Source organism: Panicum virgatum, chromosome 7K (assembly GCF_016808335.1).
Source record: "Panicum virgatum strain AP13 chromosome 7K, P.virgatum_v5, whole genome shotgun sequence".
NCBI lineage: Eukaryota > Viridiplantae > Streptophyta > Magnoliopsida > Poales > Poaceae > Panicum > Panicum virgatum.
In genome coordinates, this window is record NC_053142.1 from 10479496 (window position 1) to 10497507 (window position 18012).

The 18012-nt window shown below is 48.4% G+C and overlaps 2 long non-coding RNA genes across 2 annotated transcripts; both read right to left on the reverse strand.

The window, feature by feature from the left end:
* Positions 1–4739: 4739 nt before the first annotated feature.
* On the reverse strand, positions 4740–6668 carry LOC120642877. Its single transcript, XR_005662766.1, has 3 exons — positions 5660–6668; positions 5446–5564; positions 4740–5347 (listed from the first exon to the last, which is right to left on the reverse strand). It is a non-coding gene; the product is annotated as an uncharacterized LOC120642877 (long non-coding RNA).
* Positions 6669–13935: 7267 nt separating this feature from the next.
* LOC120642878 lies at positions 13936–14232 on the reverse strand. The gene is made up of 2 exons (XR_005662767.1): positions 14113–14232; positions 13936–14016 (listed from the first exon to the last, which is right to left on the reverse strand). It is a non-coding gene; the product is annotated as an uncharacterized LOC120642878 (long non-coding RNA).
* Positions 14233–18012: the final 3780 nt, after the last annotated feature.

Below are 18012 nucleotides of genomic sequence, written 5' to 3' on the forward strand. Positions count from 1 at the left end.
CACCGCCGATCTTGTGGACAATGTAGATCGCCGAATTCTGCTGTATTGCTGCCGCGAGCGAGTAGGACACTGGTGGCTTGGTTTGCAATGCAGCTTCCCCCCTGTGACTCCCCAGAGTTGGTCCCGATGGGGAGTACTGGTTCTTGATTACCTCCTGGACAACGCGATGTGCCACGTGCTCAAGCTCGTTCACCAGGTTTTCTGAGTGCCGATGGAGCGTGTGAGCCACCATGTAGTTCATCTCTCGGCGTAGGGCCCTGGTACGCTCCTCTGACGGCACAGACAGATCAACGTTGTCAAGAGCGCCTTCTGGCGAGAACTCCTTCCACCTGATGCCATGGTTGCGGGTCCTCTCAAAAGAGCCGATGAGATCGGCTTCGAACTGAGCTTTGATCTCATCATACTTTAGCTTGTGTTCTGGAGTCAGCTCTTCATACGTGATGGGCTTGGGAGCGGGTTCTTGATCTTGAGCTCCTGCCATCTCTGCGGTGGGCGTTGTTGTTGATGAAGGTCCCACCGGGTGTGCCAGAATGTGTTGTCGGTCGAAACCCAATGGCGAGCAGCGACAGGCAACACGAAGAGCCGGGAGGTTGCCGAGGCGCTGGCAGGCACTGCTCCCTCGTCGACGGCCCGCAATTCCAGCACACGCCGTGGCTCGTGAAGATGCAGGGCGTGCCACCTGACCTATACCCGATCAGGAAGGTGCGAACGTGCTTGCAATGGTTTGCCTGCATACACAAACACGTGGAAACATAAGTCCGAGCCGTGGTCGGCTCCCCGGGACGACTCTTGCATCGGCTTTAAAGAGCCGATCGAGCCCCGGTGTCAAATTGGATCTGCATCTATCCGGATATCGATAAATAAAGCAAATGAGTGTAAAGCTGCTTCAATTAAATCTAATCAATCTAATCCATGATGGTAAAAGCTTCACTGCTAGATCGGAACATCCTACATGTGATTGGGCCTAATAAACGTAACAGATAACTAAACCATAACCAAAATAGAGGCCTAAGAACTAGCAAGAGCCGATTCCCGGATCAATTCCCTGTTAAGACTAGAGCAGAGCATCTAACACGCCACCGGATCATCCAACCCGTTTGCAAGGCCTAACCTAGCAGATATTACGCCAACTCTTAAGAATAAGAGCAAACCATAACAGATTAGATCTACCGGACATAAAAGAAGCAGGGTGTTGCCTTTACGCAGCTAACTCTACGCGACAAGAGCTAGCATAAGATGATGACATGATCGCATAAAGACAACATGATGTTCGTAGATGATAAGCAACAAAGCACAATAGATCTACTAAAAGCCATGCTACGAACATCGAGATAACTAGCACTACTCGCCATCAAAAACGCTTCAGTACGAGTAATACCAAGGTAAAGGTAAGAACAACGCTGCCCTGATCGCGAGAAACGATTAGGGCAGCATGGCGCTTACTTGGATGAAACCCTAAGATTAGGGATGGCGATGCGACGAGAGTTGTTGTTTGTGAGACGTGATGACGTTCTTCTTCTTTTTGAATAACATAGGGTACATATTTATAGTCCGGAGACTTGGAAAGCAATCTAAACTAATCTTGTCCCGATCGGACTCTATCTCTAATCTAAAGATACATAGCCCATGTAGCCCAAACGCTCACGCAGGAGCCGATTTACAAGCCTTCTTAGTCTTCTGCTTTAAGCCCAACTTGGTTTCAGCCCATAAATTAATCCTGTTAATTTATGGCGATAACAACGCTGCATCCTTTCCAAGGCCAGGTCGATCGGCTGCTGTGCTCTGCTTCTCCTGATCAGACGGCGAGCCAGTTCCACCGTGGCACGGCGTCCTGCTTCCAAGCATGGCGTTCTGAACCGCCGGCGATTGAGAACGGAAAATCACGGTTGTGTTGATTGCTGATTTACAATTACAACCCACGCATCTGCAACAAACAATTGTGTTGGTTCATCAATCAGATGGAGCAGCATACAAACAGGTGTCAGCAAAGACGCCTCACGAACAGAGCCGCCTCGCGAACAGAGCCGCCTGCTGCTAGCGACGAAGCACGTACTAACCGATGGCGGCGTCGATCATCTCGGCGTGACGGCGAACAGAGTCCCGTGTGCAAAAGCTCTCTCCGCATGGCACTACTGCAGGCGACAAACAAGAGCCGCTAACCTCGGCACAAGAAGCCAGCCAGGCAAAATGAACTACTGCGATGCCAACCACCACCAGCAGCAGCCGACCGGCGCCCAACAGCCCGCCACCAGTGGCCATTCCTGGCCAAGCTTCTACAACCCGTGGATGGGCTCCATCCACGGTGCCTCCTCGCCTACTGGTGCAGCAGCAGGCACAACAACAAGCACAGCAGCACCAATTCGCCTAGCCGCCGACCGGCACTGCTCCTGACGCCTTCGGCCAGTGGGCTGCCCCGGGGTTCTACAATTCTGTGGCCGGCCTCCCATCCTGGGACCCCAGCGCCCTCGCCTCCGCCTTCAGCACGATGACACTGAACCCCCCATCGTCGAACGAGTGGTACTTCGACTCAGGTGCTACCTCACATATGACATCTCAGTCCTCCTCTCTTTCACATACTTCCTTCCCGTGGTACCCTACTCCTTCCTCCATTATTGTCGGTAACGGCTCCACTCTTCTTGTCACGGCCATTGGCTCTACAGAGTTATCTCCTGATTTTCGTCTTAATAATGTCCTCGTGTCACCACAAATTATTAAGAATCTTATCTCTGTTCGCCAATTTACTACCGATAATAATTGTTCTGTTGAGTTTGATCCCGCTGGTTGTTCTGTGAAGGTTCTTCCATCTCGGAGAGAGATCGTCAGGTGCAATAGCTCCGGGCCACTTTACCCACTCCTCCTACGACCAGCGCACTCCTTGGTTGCCCAGGCATCATCCTCGCTGTGGCATCGGCGTCTTGGCCACCCTGGTCATGAAGCTTTGTCCAAGCTCGCGTCTAGCGTCTCCTGTCCTATTTAGGATTGCCCAGAGTTGTGTCATGCGTGTCAGTTAGGGCGTCATGTACGTTTGCCCTTTCATGAGTCCACTTCTCGTGCAACTAATAAGTTTCATCTTATACATTTTGGACCTCTCTGGTTGTCAGCATTTCTGGTTATAAATATTATTTGGTCATTCTTGATGATTGCACTCATTACCTAAGGACCTTTCCTTTACGTCTTAAATCTGACACATTCAGCACGCTCACCGCCTTCATCGCTTACGCTTCCACCCAGTTCAGCGCCCGCGTCAAGGGTGTCCAGTGCGACAACGGGCGCGAGTTCGACAACTCCAGCTCCCGGCAATTCTTCCTCGCGCAGGGCATCCATCTTCGCATCTCCTGCCCCTACACCTCGTCCCAAAACGGTAAAGCTGAACGCATTATTCGCTCCATAAATAATGTAGTTCGCTCCCTGCTCTTTCAGGCGTCCATGCCTCTGTCCTATTGGGCTGAGGCACTCTCCACAACCACTGTTCTTCTTAACATCCTGCCCACCAAGACTCTAGAATTCTCCACACCTCACCACGCCCTCCTCGTATAGCCACCCACATATAGTCATCTACGAGTCTTCGGTTGCAAATGTTATCCCAACATGTCGGCTACTACACCCCACAAACTCGCCCCTCGGTCTATCCTCTGCGTCTTCCTAGGATACTATGCTCATCACAAAGGGTACCACTGCCTTGACCTCTCGTCCAATAGAGTCATTATCTGTCGACATGTCATCTTCGATGAAACAACCTTTTTCCCTTTGCTCGAGCAGATTTCCAATTCCTCGAGGACGATTCTAGTGACAATGTGCTTCCCCCCATTGGGCCGTTGCACAGATTTTTGTCTGCATGCACATCCTCCGGCGTCACCAGTGCCCCTGCCGGTCCCTCTGTGACTATGCCTGGGGTGCCCCCACCGCCGGCCGACGACGCTACAGATTCATCGATGCCCGCGCTCTACGTCCCACCTGCGCTGTGGGCACCGGGGACACCTTCTACGCCATGCACGGCCCCCAGGATGACCACTCCCGCGCCACGCGCGGCCACGGTGTCGCCCACCACGCCCGGAGTAGCCTCCCCGATCTACGTTCCTCCTGCTCTGCATGCGGGCGCGACCATGATGTCGCCCAGCACGCCAGTCTACGTTCCGCCTGCTTTGTGTGCAGGCGAGGGACCCCCTCCTGGGTTCTCGCCCCGCCCAGATCGCCTCTTCATGCAGCACTACTCCCGGCGTCCTGCTCCTGCTGCCCCACTGCCAAAGGGTGCCGTTGCTATCCCTCCAGTGACAAATCAGCACACCATGGCCACGCGGGCCAAGAGCGGCTACCGGATGCCCGCTGCCTACTACGTCGCCTCTCTCTCTCTCCGGTACCGAAGACCTTCCGTAGCGCGCTTGCCGACCGCAATTGGCGCGCCGCAATGGAGGAAGAACACAGTGCGCTCCTCCAGAATCGCAATTGGCGTGCCGCAATGGAGGAAGAATACATATATATAGTTATATATATATATTATGTATATAACTATATATATGTATATAACTACTATATATGAGTCACAATAAGTATACAAAGAGGGAAGGAGACAATCTGATTCCTAGCTGGCTTACTCTTGCATGTTCCTATCTCCTGCAACACATTTTGACAGCTAGTAGTTAGTAAATTAGTCAATAGACAGCTAGCTGTTCATAAAAAAAACACTAAGTTGTGACTTATCTGGATGATTTCAGCAGCCTCCCATCCATCAACACACCATATGGTCCATATCAACAACTAGTAATTACAATACAAGTGGATAGGACAGTAATATAAGTGCACAACACAATTTATAAATAAAGGACAGCACAAGCACATAGTTCTTAGTTCAGGTCTCACAAATCACAAAAGAAAATACACAGACATAAAGTGACACAGCTGCAGTTCATTAGACCACGGCATCACAAAAGGCTTCACTACTAGTTGGAGATGGTCCAGATCATATTTCTTCTTCGCTGTAGTTCTCATCGTCATGCTCTTCTTCTTCAGACTCATATTCTTCTCCTTCATAGAGCTCCCTCAGTCTTGCACTTGTACGCCGCTCAAGCTCTTCTTCTGCTCCCACTTCCTCTCCAATAACAGACCAAGGTGTCCCTCTACCTTCCATCTCATCCTCATCTTCCTCATCTCTAAAGACAACTAATGCTAAATCATCTCCACCCTTTTGGAGAAAATCTTGAGCTTCAGTTGTATCACTAGACAAGAGAACATCAGTGATTTTCTTTGACTTGATCTTTTCTCTCTTATTCAACATCCTGTTGTTGAATTGAATATAGACCAACTTGTTGAGGCGGGTTGTAGTAAGCCTATTTCTCTTCTTAGTGTGTATCTATAAATCAAAACAAGAGCATTTTCAATTCTGTAATTTAATCAATTCATAATGCTGCTGAAATGTTCATAATAGAATAATAGATAGGTGGTACTAACCCCTTCAAACCCACTCTAGTTTCTTTCACAACTAGAAGAGCTTGATGTCAAAGATAAGACCCTTGTAACCATCTTCTGTAAAGCTGGTGTTTCATTTCCATACAGCCGCCACCATGATGCTGAAATAAAAGAAAAACACCTCTATTAGTTTTAAAAATAGCAAACAACCATGTTAGGAAACTGCAAACAGCCATATAACAACAAGTACCTCTACCTGGGCTGTATTCAAAGTTTTGCCAATTCCTTGCAAGCTTCTTGTTAAAATGCCCTTCTCTACTCTGAAACTTTTTCAGTTCAATGTTGGCAGCCTGATCTTGCTTGTCCTCATCATGATAATAAAATTTCTCAACACAAGCTATAAATGCTTCATTTATTTTTGCTCATCAAAGATTGATGGGTTACTATAGCTATAGTATGGATTCAACAAATAAGCTGTCAAATGCAATGGAGAATCAAGACTTCCATTCATTTTCTTCTCAATAATAGCCATTACATCCTTCAATGAGTCCCACTTACTATGAACCAGTTAATATGGTTGTTGTGGCATGTTTCCCTTTCTTTGATTTCACATCCTTCAATGAGTCCCACTTACTATGAACCACCATCTTTTTTAGCTGGTCCTTCTCTAGCATACTATGCAAAGTGAGAAAGTTTGAAGCAAACCTACTCACTCCTGGCCTCACTACCGCTTTCCCCTCTGTGGATTCTCTCATGCACTCCAATGTCCTTGTGTGGCCATAGACAAATATGGTAAATGCATTTGCTTGGTCAACCACTCTCTTGAACCGAGTCAAGCTACCAATTCCTTGGAGCATCAAGTTGATAGTGTGAGCTGCACAAGAGGTCCAAAATATCTGTGGTCTCTTCTCCTCTAATAGCTTCTTTGTTCCCATGTTGTTAGATGCATTGTCAGTCACTACTTGCACCACATTTTCTGGACCAATTTCTTCAATTGCTTTGTCCACTAGCTCAAAAATGACATCACTTGTGTGTGACACAGCTGACATCTCTTTTGAGCCGATGAAGGTGGTTCCATCAGCACAATTAGTGCACAAATTCATTATGCTTCTCTTCTTCCTATCTGACCAAGCATCGGTCATTATAGAGCAGCCATTTTTCAACTTCTCAGCTTCACGTTCCTTCAGCAAACTCTGGGTTCTTGCATATTCTTCTTCCAGCAATCCCTCTCGCAGTGAATCAGCTGTTGGAGGTACAAGTCCTGGACCAAATGTAAGGATCACCGGGGTGTCCGACCCTAGAGGGGGAGGGGGTGAATAGGGTCGCTAATCGCTTTTTAACCTAGGGCTCAAACTACTTGCATAAGATAAACCTAACACGTCCTATACATGCTAGTTATGACTAAGGTTTATCTATGCTACTCTCTACTTACCCCTAAAAGACTTGCAACCTAGCCAATCCTAATCAAACTAACTAGGAAAGTAAAGGTACGCAAGATAGAGTAAATGCGGAAACGTAAAGCGGTAAGTAAAGAGGTAAGTGCAAGAGGGATGCAAACTCCCGAGTAGACACGGTCATGTAACGTGGTTCGGCACAAACGCCTACGTCCATGGGACACCGAGGCTCTTCCGATCACCGTCTTGCACTTTGCCACCAAGGCGATGCCGGCAAGCAAAGGCAAGTGCCCCTAAGACACCGAGTCTCGTGCACCACCACCGTCTCTCTCGGTCACCCGGCCGTAATCCACTACGGAGCTTCTCCACCAAGGAGGGGGCCTCCTCTTCCCCCGCACAAAGTGTCGTTGCCACTCCACACCAAGACGGAGGGTCACACGATGGATCACAAGTTGCTTGCTGCAGCAAGACTTCTCTCAAGGGAGCTCTCGCAAGAACTAATCCCTATTACAAGCACTAAGCACTCTCACAAGTGTGCTTAAGCCTATATGATGTACAATGAAGCTCTATGGTGGTTGGAGATGTTCTTGGGTGTGTGTGGGATGTCCAGCAACTCCAGCATGCTTCAAATGGCCGGGGTGAGGCGTATATATAGGCCACCAAGTCTTGTAGCCGTTGCTCCAACGGTCAGCTGAAATTCTGCGTATCACCGGTTGAACCGATGCCTCTGGCAGGGGTAGCGTCGGTTCATCCGGTCACTCATAAACCGAAGTAGCCGTTGAGCTTCTGACAGCTGACGTAGTGATCACCGGTTGAACCGACGCTTTGTACCGATGCATCACCGGTTCATCCGGTGATTAAGAATCTTCTCCTGGGCGCTGACGTCATTGCACCGATGCCATACTCCGATGCACCGTTGGTTAAACCGGTGCAGAAGAAACTTCTCCTGGGCACTTGACATCGTCTCTAGAACAAAGGACGCCCAATGCACCGATGCTCCCTTTTTGACCCGTCGGTTCAACCGGTGCCTATAGGCTGGCTTGGCTTCGATTCCCTTCTGCACCAAACTTCATAGCGTTGGTTCTTCCGACAAGCGTCGGATGCACCGATGCTTAGGCATCGGTTCTTCCGGTGCTCTTGATGCGAAGAGCTTTCAGGGCGCTGCCCTGAGACCCGTGAGGGGCGGCTCCCCCTCGACCCCCGTCCGCTAACCGGGTAGCGGAACCCCCGTAGGGGCGGCCCTTTGGGCCTTGCTACGCCTATCTTCTCTTCCTCTTTGTCATCACTTGAACCTGAAAGCCTGAGAATGGTCATCTTAACAATCATATTAGTCCAAGTGTTGTGTTGTCATTTGATCACCAAAATCACTTGAAATGGCATAAATGGTGCCATGTTCCTTACACCAAACTATCCAATTGCTTCACACATTTGCATGAAATCATCATTGTCACATGCATTGAAAGATATTGCTGCAAATGTTTTAAAAAAAGAAGCCAAATTAGGGTTTAGTTCATGAATAACAGCATGCAATGAATTTTAAAATGTAGATACAGCATAATATACAAGAAATTTACCATGATTATAGACCCATCTTGCTATATACTTATGAACCTCATGAGTTCTTTCTTTCCAAAGTTCCTTGTTGAGCTGCTGTTGCTTCAAAGAATCTGCCTTGGTAGCTTTAGGATCAATAGCACGTGTCCATTTGTCAATATGTCCTAATTTGTGAGGCTCTGAACTACCAATACAAGTGACTTTCTCTGACCCTCCAACCCTAGACACATTCACTTCCTCTCTAATTTCTAGGTCACGGACTGTCTTCTCCTCCCTCTTCCTTTTTGCTTCTTCTAGTGCTTTCTTGCACTTTGCTCTAGCCTCCAAAGCCTGTGGTGTTGTAGCCTTGCACTTCGCCACATTATTTCCTTCCTGGGCCAGATGCTGCTTCAATCGATAAACCCCTCCTTGACTCACGTGGCCATAGAATTTGCACTTCACCTTGTCCTTGTTGCCAGGATCAACAAGAACCCCAAATTCCCATCCAACATCATCTGGATTTCTCTTCAGGAGATTCATTGCCTCAGTTTCATTTTCAGATGCAGCTGTAGGCATCCTTTCATTCAGATTCATACAACCAGATTTATATTCACTATCACTAATCATTCATTGATTCAGATTCATACAAACAGGCATCCTTTCATTCAGACTTAACAGGGGAGGGTAACAATTGGTGGGGGATGAGAGGGGAGCTGGGAGGGGAGCAGCCGCAAGCCAGCAGGGGAGGGGAGAGGAGCAGCCGAGCAGGTATGGGAGCAGGGGGAAGGGGGATGCAACTCACCTTGAGGACGAGTAGAGGAAGCAGCCGGCGGTGGAAGGGTGAGGAGCAGCTGGCGCGTCGGGGAAGAAGACCTTCCAGGCGGCGAGTCGGGGATGAGCAGCACCGACGGAAGTCCAGCGGGGAGGAGGTTGCCCGGCAGGAGGAGCTCGACCGGCAGGACCTCGTCCGGCGGCGAGGTTCTTGGTGATGGCGGTGAGGACGTCCGACCAGAAAATGGCAGGCAACACTCGCGGCTTCTCTCCCCTTATCCTTTCCGCTCGATTTCGCAGGAGGAGCTCAATTTCGCGACTGCTTGCGTGTGCGGGCCGCACCATCCGCATGGGAAATTGACCGCGCAAGCACCGCGGGGCCAATTTTCCGCGGGAATCGGCAGCGCGCCTGCCTCGGCGCCGCCTCGCGTGCCGCCTAATCTCCGTCTTGCGCCGCCTATCGCCGCCTTACGCCCAGACTACCACCTACCCCCAAGGCCAGGCGCTACCCCGTCGCCTAGCGCTTAAGCGTGCCTAGGCGCCGCCTAGCAGAACACTACTGTCAGCAGCCTTCCGGGTTTGAGGATCCAGCTCATCCGGATCATGTCTGCCTCCTGAAGAAGTCTCTGTATGGGCTGAAGCAGGCACCTCGTGCATGGTACAATCGGATGGCCTCCTTCCTGCTGTCTATTGGGTTCGTTGAGGCCAAGTCAGACACCTCCCTCTTCGTATATCGGCGTGGATCAGATACTGTCTACTTGTTGCTCTATGTGGATGACATTGTACTCACAGCCTCCTCGCCGGATCTCCTTCGGCGGATCATCTCAGCGCTTCAGCAAGAATTCGTCATGAAGGATCTCGGTGCACTGCATCACTTCCTCGGCATGCAGGTTCAGCGCCGTGGTGACGATCTCCTCCTCTCTCAGTGACAGTACATGCTGGATATTTTGAGTCGCGCTAGGATGTCCGAATGCAAGCCATGCTCCACTCCAGTTGACACCAATCCGAAGGTTGCTGCAGCTGAGGGGGGCCCTGTGTCTGATCCTACAGACTTTCGCAGCCTTGCTGGAGCCCTAAAGTACCTGACGTTCACCCGGCCGGATATTGCGTATGCAGTTCAGCAGGTCTGCCTCCACATGCATAATCCTCGCGAGCCTCACCTTGCAGCCTTGAAGCGGATTCTTTGTTATGTTCGAGGCACTCTCCATCTTGGACTCTGTTGGTGCTCCTTAAGTATCCATTTTATCCCATGTTTAACTTTGATAATGGCACGAATTTAATATCAAAATCACTAACCATCCTAACCCCGGCCCGATTATTGGTCGTTTTCGCATTTGCACATATATTTTGGAGGTACTTCGTTTTTGCAGGTTTTTGACAAATTTTGGAGCATGAAATGATGAGGCCCATGATCACACAATAACACGAAGAAAGACGAAGGCCAAAGCCCAAATAAAGGACCAAAGGCCATGACGACTAGAAGCCCGTTCATGCACATCCACCCTCCAATGAAGCCCAAAGGACAAAGCCCACAAGATGAGATCGAGATACTTCGGGGCTAAGCAAAGCAAATAGAGATTTAAGGAAGGATTCTCCGTCCTATCCTTTCCCTCGAAGAAATCACGAAGATAACGACGCCCAACGGGGTGCAATCGTGAAAGATATAAACTCTAGAAGACTCCAGAAGACTTGGGGAGAAAGGAGGACGCGAGGCGGCGAGAAAATGGGCCAGGCCGGCCGGCCTGGGCCCATTGAGCCGGCCGGCCCAGGCCCTTTTCAGGGAGTCTCGGCCTCCCCTTCGACCTAGGGTTTCCTGAGGCTATTTAAAGACCCCTCCCCAGGCTCACGCAGAAGATCAATACGGGAAGACGACGCCATGGAGCAGAGAAGATAGAGGGACACCTTTCGGAGAGCCGAGGGTCGTGCTAGTTGTCTAGGGGCTTCCCTAGCCGACGTGGGAACCTTGCAAGGAAGACCACGTCGGAGTTCTGGAGCTAGGATCATCAAGATCAAGGTAGGGCCCCGGTTGTGATCTTGTGATGTACAATCATTCATGGTGAAGTTACTTGTGATTCCGAATTTTTAGCGACCATGTTCTCTCTTTCGATTTCGTTCTTTTCTTTGGGTTTGCTTCATCCTAGATCTATTATCGAGATAGATCGCTTAGCATGATCTTGTAGTCATGGTGGCTAGAGGTTCATGGCGGATCTACAAAAGGGGGTTCGACTTGCTTCAGGATTCTTTCGTCCAAAGGGGGGCGTCGTGACAGGGCGTTGCTTTAAGTAGATGGGGTATCGAAGGATCGGATTGGAGATTTTGAGTTTAAAGATGCTTTTCATTGAGATTCACATTTGTCTTGCTTCACTACATCTGGCTTGAACTACAACATATGCATGATCTAGGTGATCTAGATTGGTTATCTCTAACTTTCTTTTGCTACCTTCAGTGTTTGCTGTTTTTAGTAGATTAGATTCGTTTTACACCACCTCAACACAAAGGATTCTCTATGTTAGTAGATTGTTTCTTGTATCTTTGGTTCCGTGGATTGATAAACCTTGGGGGAATAAACTAAGGGAAAAGCTACACGATCCCGTGCGCTTGCGGTATATAAATTGGGGCGCTAAGGAGCGTCAATAACCTTTTATGGCGCCGTTGACGGGGGAGCAATCGATTTAAGATCCAATCTTACTTGTATTCATAAATATTTCTTTTTATTGATTTTTCTTTTTGATTTTTTTAGATTTTTTTTTGTGCTAACTAAAAAACGGATCTATTCCACGAAAATCAATCTAATCTAGAGTTTGCTTTATTTTGCTTTATTTTTCTTTTATGTTTTAGATCTTGTATATTCATCTTTTAGATCTCGTATATATATTTCTTTTCACTAACCCCTAACAGGAGATGGACGGGAGCCTCTCCAACAAACCCAAAAATTTTGTGGATGATCCAGAAAAAATTTAAAGGCAAAGGAGACAAGAAGTACGATCATTGAAGCTGGAACTAGTAGATCCAAAAGAAGAAGTCGCCGGTTCATCGTCTTCACCTCAAGCGACTCCACCAACAAGTCCAAAGGAGGCGCCACTTCACCGAGGGATGGCGCTACCGGAGCAGGAGCGTACGATCGGAGAGCTATGCACTTCGAACATTCGGGACTTGCCGATTCAAAATCTCGACAACATCGGAGTTCCGTTCGAGATCAAGACTTCAATCATGCTCAAAACTTTGGCTAAATTTCACCAAAATATGATTGTTTGACTAGTAAATGGAAGCGAATCACCATAAACCCAAACATGATTCTTTTTGATACAGACCAAAGCCTAAACAGAATTATTTGATCAAAACTTTAGATAAATTTCATCAAAATATGATTGTTTGACTAGTCAATAGAAGCTAATCACTGTAGTTCAAAATATCTAGAATTGGCCCATTTTGATGGGACTTGAATTTTGCTGCACTGCTATCGAATTCCCGAATGCATTACCTATCGAGGGTCAACACCGGACCTTCTTCTAATTCGTCATCTTGCGATGCCCAAAAGCTGGGATATTTAACTTTTTACCATTATAATGGATGGTCACTCTCCGATTCTCACTTTAACGGTGGTAAATATATATTTATCCTCGATGTTGTGAAAACAGTACATTTTTACCATTTGGTTGGCGTGGCACGCCAACACCCAGTCCACGCTGGATCGAAGGCGGCAGACATCGCCTGCCCCTGCCCCTGCCCTGTTCCTCCTCCTCTCTCTTCACTGTCACTTACACGTGGGACCCACGTGCAAGGTTATCTTCTACCTCCAGCCATGAAGCGCCGCCGCCGCCACCCTTTTGCGTCCGCGCGTATGGCAAAAATCCCTTCCTCCCTCGACGGCCGCGACCCTCCCCTCCGTCGCCGGCCGCCGCCGGGCGCGGCCGTCGCCCCGAGGCAGACGGAGCCCCTGCGCGCCGGGACCGCGAGAGCTTCCCGCTCGCCACGACTGACCACGCCATGCCCCCTGCGTCACCCCCCCATCTCCTGGCCGTTGCCGCCGTCGCAGGTGGAAGAAGCCGGCGCCGCGTCCTTGCTCCACAACGGCACCCATCCGGTGAGGTCGGCGCCGCGCAGCCCGACCCAACGTTTCCTGCGCGGGACTGGCAACGGTGGACGGCCACAGCCACAACACACGAGCGATCCCCTGTTGTCAAATCCCGTCACCGCGACTAGTTCTCTACTCCATCTCCATCCCGCATCAACCATTCATCGTGATGCTTGAACGAACCAGAGGATTGTTGATTAGTGAAATTAAAATTGGTCCCGCGCCCGGCGATGCGACTGAGTCCGACTGCATCATACGGTGGCTGGATGGGCAGGAGCGGGGCTCCGTGGTGCCGAGGATGACCACGGCGGCGCGGCGCCTGCACTGCACTAGTAGCAGGCAGCCACCGCCGTCGAGTCGCTCGAGCCGGAGCGACGCTGCAAGCGGGAGGCGTGAGCGACGCGCGCAGAGCCCCTTAGGCTGGCCCTCAGCTCGGCCGGACGCTCGCGTCCTCGTCGCCGCGGCACCGGCGCCAGCACAAGTAGCACGCAGCAGCCGCCGCCGCATCGCTCGAGCCGAAGTGACGCTGCCCTCTCAGCCGCGAGGAAGAAGAAGGGCAGGGGCAGGCGAGGTCATTTTCCATGCACGTGAGTCACGTCAACAAAAATGGTAAAAATATATCTGTTTTGTAACAGATGTGCCATAGGTTTCTTGCTTTTTCTAGGAAAAAAATCTCCAAAAAATCGAAGGCCAGCAGTGAAAAAGCATGCAGTTTCTGGAGCAACAAGCGGATCGAATTTCTGGAGTACCTCTTTTTTCCTAGGTTTCCTCCGCGCTTCAGATTGTCGTCTTCTACGTTTAGTAGTTTCCTCCTCCGTAGACATGTTGTCATAGCTCGACCTGTACATTTGGTCCCCAGCAACAAGTCAGGTGTTAGAGATTGAAGCAAATCACTGAAGAAGTTCATCAATCAGACAAGCACGGATCCGGGCATACCTCGTCGAGTTGCTGGAGCTTGAATCGTCCTCTGTGAATAGCTTGGGTCTCTTCGCCATGGCGCCCCCCGGCCTCCGTTCCTTCGCCCAATTTGCAGTACTTCATATGCATGTGACAAACCGGGAAAAAAATATCTACTACGCCTTTATACTGGTTTGTATAAGTCAGAATAGTCAGAGAGAATATTGACTAGTATGTGTTGGAAGGGAAAGGCGGGGCCCCCTGGGGAAGTCCGGTGGAGTCCCTGGGACCTCCATCTGAAGTCCCGGGGTTTGGACGACTAGTCAGCAGGAACACACAGAGCTCCCCAAGACTCCAAAGAGAACGAAACAGAGGCTCCTCTGAGTTGCGCCTTCTGTCCCCTGTGACTCCTTTACAAGTTCAATCAAACACTGCAATGTCGTAGGGCATCTGAGCCGTCTTGGGTGGGGCCGTGTCCGAGCAGCAGTGAACACAAAAGGGTTCCAGGAGAGCATGAACCAGACTTGCTCAGCACTCACATGGAGCTACACAGGGTAACCTGAAATCCACCACCACCTTCATAAGACATGCGTGCGTGCAAGTTATCAGGCATATGACCAAGCCCATCTCTTCTTCGCAGCTCATATAAGCAGAGGCCGACTGCGTGCAGCTAGCGGCATCGATTCCAAATCCTTCATACATCGTGCACTCGATCGACCGAATGTAAAATTCATATACATTTCGCATACATACGGAATGGTGGCATTTTGGGACATCGTCGGTCGGAAGGGCAGCCAACATTGTTCAGCTACTCGGGCTGGACGCCATCAAGCTCATCACCATGGCCTCGACCTTCCTGCTGCTTCACGAGATCGTCAAGATGGAGTGCAGGAAGCTGGAGGAGCGCGCGCGGATGCTCGGCGCCCTCCTGCGCTCGCCGGCCAGCCGCCGGATCATGATTCAGCAGCAGGACGACCTGGAGCTAGGGCGTCTGGTGACCAATGCGATCAAGGACGCGCACGACCTCGTCGAGTGCTACAATGGACGCACGCTGCTGGCGCGTGTCCGGAGGGGCAGGAGCATGGCCACACAGTTCCGTGATCTGCGCAGTAGCATCGACTGCTACTGTGGCCTTATCCTCTCCGTCAATGCCGTTCTCCTCGCCGTGCAGGGGAACCAGCTGCCTCCTCCAACTCCGACACTTGTCAGGTGATTAGAGGACACATTCGTTCCGTCAAATAGATGTTTGGTTACATGACAGGAAATCTGAACACTGAACTGAACGCTTGCACTGAACTGAACACTGAACACAAAATGGACAGGGGATTCCATAGATGCAGAGACACCTCCGGCTGCCGCTGCGGCTGCTCTAGCTGGTGACACTCGCATCATAGATATTAGCCAGGAATAATGAGTAGGCAGCGAGATGTATATGCACCCAGGGGCGGATCCAGGAGATCAGGGGGGGCCTCAATCTCCCCTTCTTTCTCTTTTTCTTCCTCCTCTCTTCTCCTTCCTTCTCTTCATCTAGGTTTAGAAATTGTTGGGGGGCTTCGGGGAGGCTCCAAAAGATCTATGGGGGTCGGGGGGGGGGGGGGGGGGCTCCAGCCCCCCTGCCCCCACGTTGGATCCGCCCCTGTATGCACCATATAGGACGCGTCGATCAGGATGTTTAAGGTCATTTTGAGGCCAGATAGCGAGACGTATTACATGCCTTGGTAGTAGTTGTGTTGTGCGAGGAATTTTTACATCGTTACTTAAATACCTACTCTCTCTGTAACAAAATATTTATATTGTTGACTTTTTTTATCATTTTTAACCATTCATCTTATTCAAAAATTTATTGCAAACATTAAAAAAATATGTCATGCTTAAAATACCAATAATAATAAAGCATGTCACAAGCAGGAGCACCGCCATAGTTGCCCTGCCCACCGCCGGCCATCCTCGGCGCATCCCCGGCTGGACCTGCCCCGACGCCGCCGCTCTTCCCGGACCTGCCCTGCCGCCACCTCCCTGACCCGTGCGGGCTTGCTGGCCACCGCGGTCCCGACCCGCGTGGGCTCGCCAACCCCGCGCGCCTCCGATCAGCCGTGATGCCTCAGCTGCCGTGGCCACTGTTCGGGAGGGATGGCACTACAAGAAATGTGGTGATCTATGACGAAAATTTTATGATATTTTAATGGAGCGTCACAATTGCACATAATCTATGACGAATTTGAAGATATGGACCCTAGGCCTAGAACTTTATGACGTTTTATTGAATTCGTCATAATTAAGCCCATAAAATATGATGTTTTATTGAATTCGTCATAACTGAGCCCACAAAACATGACGTTTTAACATTAATGTCATAAAAATCGTCGTAGCTATTTCAACTATATGTTTTGATATTTTTCATTTTCAATTCAAGTTTTTGCTTCTCTTATTTGATGCTTATGTGGCAGCCTAGTCAGCACACACGAAAAGGAAACTAAAAGCCTTAAACCAAATTTCAATATTCTACTAAGTCCTATTCTGCTCCCTATCCTCCCATGGTACATGCATATGTGATTGAATAAAAAAAGTGATTGGAAAAAATTTGAATTTGGCGTTAAACCTATCTTCCTGCAATATGCATATGTGATTGGGAAAAAAATTGTCAAACAGGGAATCGAACCTTGCATCTCTGGCTTTGGAGAATAGAGCCAATACCACGACACCACTTCTACATTTGTGTTGTAGAGTAGTGTTGTAATTATACATATGGCTGGTGCAGTCGGTGAATAAATTTGGAAAGTAACGGCACCAGCCGCGCCACCAGGATTCGAACTAGCGTCTTGAGGTTCCAAAAGGAAAGTGTTACCAGTATGCTGCGCCTCTGTTTGTGACCAAGTGAGGTATTATTCCATTTTATCTAATCACTAATAAAATAGATCTGCTAAGAAAAAAACGGGTAGTGTTTGCAGTTGGGGGTTCGAACCTGGCTGGCTGGGTTCTCCAAGCTCGGGCCTTTCCACTACACCATGCGGCTGTTAAGTTCTGTTTAGTAAAGGGTAATTTTTATACTTTCTCTAATGCTTGCTGGATTGAGATGAAAAACACATGAATAGTTCATCTTTCTCTTTTTAATTTGGATTTCAAAGTTACAGATGGTTTTTCTCCCTCAGAATAACTCCAAATTTGATAGGATTTTTTTCTGTTTTTTTTTCTAAAATTATTATATCTCATTTAGTGGCATTTTTTTAGTTATTTACTATATTCTATCGGATCTTTTTCCTAAGGCTTGTTTTCTCCACAAAATAGAAAATAGAGTAAACATTTTTTTTGCACAACAAGTGCTAATGTAAATCGACAAATGCTAATAGGAGAGTGAAGGTAAGATTGTGTCCAAAGTTGATGTGTATGTGAGCAAGAAAATACTGTAGGATGTATAAATCTCAAAGTTTGAGTTGAGTTGTATGAAACAATGTGAGGAGTCTATCCATTCTATGAACAATATATACTTCAATCTTCATGAAATCTTTTGAAATTTTAATGTTAAGCTTATAAACCCATAAACTAATTCTATGCCAATTTATATAATTTTCAAAAAGGTTTTAAATATTATTATCATTATTTTATAATAAGGTTTTGAGTAGAAATTTGAACTATCCCTAACAAACATTTCAAATTTTCATCTATTTTTATGATATGAGCTATAATTGAAGATTAATATGGAACAAAGTTGCTGTGAAATGTAGAATATTTTTCACTACTTATTTAGATATACTCATTAATATTCTTCAAATATTGTCGCAACTGTATTTGGAGTTTGTTCCTTCACACCGGTAGTTATTGCTTGAAATACTAAACGTTGCTCTTTCTTCACCAAAATAAACTCGTATTTTTTATGTTATCATTGTTCGATTACCTCTTTTTCGTATACAGTTATATAATGTATTGATGTAAACAAAAATA